We start from the raw sequence: 4,353 nt of genomic DNA, 5'->3' as shown, positions 1-4,353 counted from the left end.
ACCCATCTTTTTTCCCTCATCTTCAAGAAACCGAGAGTGTTCTTGATTAACCTGTTGATTTCTTATCACGTGCAGCTGCGTTCCCCATGAGTAAGGAGTAGTTCTTCACCCATCACAGCCCTCCGCTGGGCAACGGCAAGCGAGCATCTCTGTTACCCATCTCCGTTGGGTGACAGGGATAGGGAGTAGCATCTCGGACCGCAGGGACCGGCCGGTGGAAAGCTACACAAGCCACGAAGGACGTGGTCGACCACAATGGCCGCCGTGTCAAAGGCACAGGGCAATCGATCAGTTATGAAGTCCAATCACCTTCGGGATACATCAAAAGCAACTGGTTGATGAAGGAGGACGCCGGAAGTGATGCTTCAGAGCGTTTATTTGACTCCCAAGGAGCGGGCCAAACTCCTTCATGTGCTCGTCGTCGCATGCATTCTACCTTCCGAGCGGAATGCGGTGGATGAGGAAGAGACCAAGATTGGCTTTCAAATGCATACTTCATGTATGCAAATTCAAAACTATTTGTTGGTTGAAATGGAAAGAGGTGCTTGTTTTAAGTTTATTTCCTCTCAGCGACTAATGCCATTGGCATCTTGGCATAATTGGTACTCTGTCAAATCTATCTTGTTGTAGTGCCTTTTAGCTTTTCTTGCACTCAGGTTGTGTAGATAGATGTTCTTGAAGTTGGGAAGCAGTGTATCCCAAACGACAATTATGAGTTAAAATCAAAAAGTTAAAAATGAAAAAGCTTGCGGGAGTTATCGTCTGAGTATTTCTTATGGCACATAGCAGATTGTTAATTCGGACAATTGATTTCCTTTTAAAAATGAGAGGTTATTTGATACGTGTTATGCGTGTGGCTGTTTGCTTAATGGTTCCTGAGGAGATTATTCGCAAGCGAAAGTTATTATTCTGAGGGTTGTCGCTTCAGTGGTTTAGAGTTATTACACATATGCATTGTGAAGTCCCGTTTATCAGAAAGTGCGTGTCCTAATGGGTTGGCATTCTTGATGACAGCGCTCGGTCAATCCGACAAGCCCCAGGGTAGATGCCGGCGAGCCACCCAAATCCCAGGCGAACATGCGATAAAGGACAGAAAAGAAGCACAACAGAATCACAAACCACTTCATATTGAATCGAGTTTTAAGTATCCGTACCCGTGATTGATTTGTCACCCTTCACTGGTAATCCCAAGTTTATTTACACAAATATATGAAGCAAGTTAAAACGACTCCCTATATCTTCCGAGGCATCATGGAGGCAAGAGTACCCTTGCTGGTCATGTAGAGCGGCTTATCGACTTGATAGACTTTACACAGCATTATCTCTTCGCTCAAAACTGAAAGTTTAGAGTACGTATCCTTGGTCAATCGGTATTCTTCCATTCTATAATCCACGCTAGTAGGCTTCTCCCTTGGATGCAAATGAAATTTTAGTCTCCTTTTCTCTCCTTGATTTCCATCATCTAGTTTTATGCTTTCAAAGCTTTCTATAGACCAGGAACCGCTCGGCGTTATTAGTGACAACTCATGGTTTCTTGGAACGCAGAAGAAGAAAAAGAGCTGTTTAGGGGAGAAGATAGACTCCTCACTCAAAAAAGTTCCCATGGATCCTGGTGGACCTCCAGCTGCTTCAGCTCCGGTGGTTCGCCGCGCACCCTTCGGACGAGTAAATCCCAGAGTTGTTCGTCCGACGCCATCTACCGTCTGTTGCGATGCACTTCGTCGGAAGAGAAGGGTGTCTGCTGCCAATGCACTTCTTCGAAAGAGAAGAAAGTGTGTCTGCTGCCGCTGCACTTCGTCAGAAGAGAAGAAGGGGTCTTTGCTGGCACTGCACTTCGTCGGAAGAGAAGGAGGGTCGCTGCTGCCGCTGCACTTCGTCGGAAGAGAAGATAAGACGGGTCCCTACTGCCGCTGCACTTCGTCGGAAGAGAAGAAGGGGTCTCTGCTGCCGCCGCTGCACTTCTTCGGAAGAAAAGAAGGGTCTCTGCTGCCGATACACTTCGTCGAGAAAGAGACTTAACACAGGAAGGAAGAGAAGAAAGTGGGTTAAGAGGAGGAGGAAGGGTTCTGTTTATAAAGGCGAGATAAATTCAGAGTTAGTATGACTTTAGCATCAAGAAATGCATGATAATACGAAGAGAAATTTTGTACAAAGTTAGTAAGGAGGGGTGTTAAAAGGAGGAGGAAGGGTTCTGAGGCGAGATCAATTCAGAGTTAGTATGAATTTAGCATCAAGAAATGCATGATAATACGAAGAGAAAACTTGTACAAAATTAGTAAACTTCTTTGCCAAGCTTTTCCTAATCCCAAACAATGCCGATGATGAATGGATAGCACCGGGGACGCTGTCAGGGCTATATATATATATATATATATATATATATATATATAAGGGCTTCGCTTGTGCTTGGGGTCAGAGGCGCCGAAGACCAACGTGCCGGTGCCCGAAGACACGTGCTTGAACTGACCGTTCTCGTCAAGGTAAATTTGCATGTTAATGCGGAATTCATATTGTATTATATTTATTTGCTCATATTCATGTTAATGCTCTCTATATTCTGACGTACTTGATTTGTTGCTTCCATCATTTGATATCAATTTTCTTTGCTATATTTAGTATGAATTTTGAGGTACCATATGAATGCATGAAGACAAAGATGGGATTTGGACCAACACTATTAATAAGGAGGGATGAGGATTGGGAGCGAGAACATGGAATGATCGTGGAATATTCCATTGGACCTGGAATGCAAGGATAACAAAAGAAAAATGCATTATTGCATTCTTTTTATCAATTAAAACCTTGTGGATCTACACTTTCTTATCCACCAAGCAAGCCACTCTTGTCCTTAATTGGATCTACACTTTCTTATCTTCTAACTGATGCCTTCAAGTCATAGAGTTTGTTCATCCTCCTGGATCAAAATTTTGATTTATTTGTAGTGTTTACCAAAATAGATGCATCAAGATTCACCTATATATATAATACATATATTATCTTTATATTATTAAATATATTATCATTATATTGTTGAAATGGAACATAAATTTGAACTAAGAATAGATGAGACTTTGGGAGTTGGACCAACATTAAATTAGAAGCACTAAGGCCGGTCAGTAGGCTAGGTAAGAAGTCTTAAAAGAGACTTTTAAGGGTGATAGAGGGTGAGAGAGAGAGAGAGAGAGAGAGAGAGAGAGAAAATTAGGCATGCAAGGACTAGGCGATGGAGATGGAGATGAGCCAAAAATTTGTTTATCCAAATTAATGTTAGAAGGAGGGAGAAGATAATCATTTCGAGTAAGATTTGTATTATTAACCAATAGAATGATACATATTGATATATCATCTTATAATATATTATATAATATTTGTATCAGACGACAACGATTGAAATTTGACAGACTTGTATTAATATTAAATTATATATATATATATATATATATATATATATATATATATATATATGATTTGATGGATTCAAGTGTTTGTGACTCGAGTCAGATCGAGATGCGTGTCATTTGGTCTAAGTTAGATTGGTGAGATTGCTAGTACGGTTAAATCAAGTTGAAGATAAAGGACTCGATTAACCCATCTACAGCGCAATCGACTTCTGCACGAGAGAGAGAGACAGAGAGAAGACTTCTGTCGACCGACCGTCCTGCACATGAAATCTTCAGATCTTCCAACCAGTTGTTGATGGCAACACATTAGTCTGCATCAGTCTTCCACTTCCATGGTAGCCAGGCGCATGAAGAAGCGCAAGGGGGAAAGGAAAGAGACGCTTACCACGTTTCCCGGCCTCTGTCTCACGTCTTTACCAGTCACCAACTCCTGCCATTAACTAAAGCTCAAAAGCAGAGTGCCCAACGGCCGAAGGGCACTCCGGTAATTTCATTTCACCTCCCACCTAAGTAGTCCTTCTCCCCTCACTTTCCTCTCCCGTTCCAATCTCCACTACTGTTTCAAGAAGCAGCAGCAGCGGTGAGGAGGAGCAGAGTGATGGAGTCTACTGCTCTGCCTTTTCTTGTTTCAATCCCTCTCCTCCACCTGCTGCTCCTCTCTTCTGCCGCTGCCGCTGCCGCGTCCTGTCCGTCCCGCTCTTGTCAGGTATCCGTCGTCTTTCCTTCTCTCTCCCTATCTGATCTGTGGTATAGTTCGTTTTCTTTGTTTTTGAGCTGGATTGCTTGGTTGTGATCTGGTGTAGCTTCTTGATTCTTGTTCTACCGCTGATGACTGCGCCGCGGGGCTCTACTGCGGCAGCTGCCCCGCATCCGGCAACGTGCAGCCCGCCTAAGTTCGGGCCCTGGCCTACCAGCCCACTGCCTTCGTACTCATCCTTCTCTCTCTTTTCCT

At 43.3% G+C, this 4,353-nt stretch overlaps 1 pseudogene; it reads left to right on the top strand.

The window, feature by feature from the left end:
- Nucleotides 1–3,625: 3,625 nt before the first annotated feature.
- LOC135679977 (PI-PLC X domain-containing protein At5g67130-like) overlaps nt 3,626–4,353 on the top strand; it is a 1,714-nt pseudogene continuing 986 nt past the window's right edge.

The sequence above is a fragment of the Musa acuminata genome, chromosome BXJ1-7 (assembly GCF_036884655.1).
Source record: "Musa acuminata AAA Group cultivar baxijiao chromosome BXJ1-7, Cavendish_Baxijiao_AAA, whole genome shotgun sequence".
NCBI lineage: Eukaryota > Viridiplantae > Streptophyta > Magnoliopsida > Zingiberales > Musaceae > Musa > Musa acuminata.
Note: the sequence above shows the minus strand (reverse complement) of the source record. Positions and strands in the feature narration are given on the sequence as shown.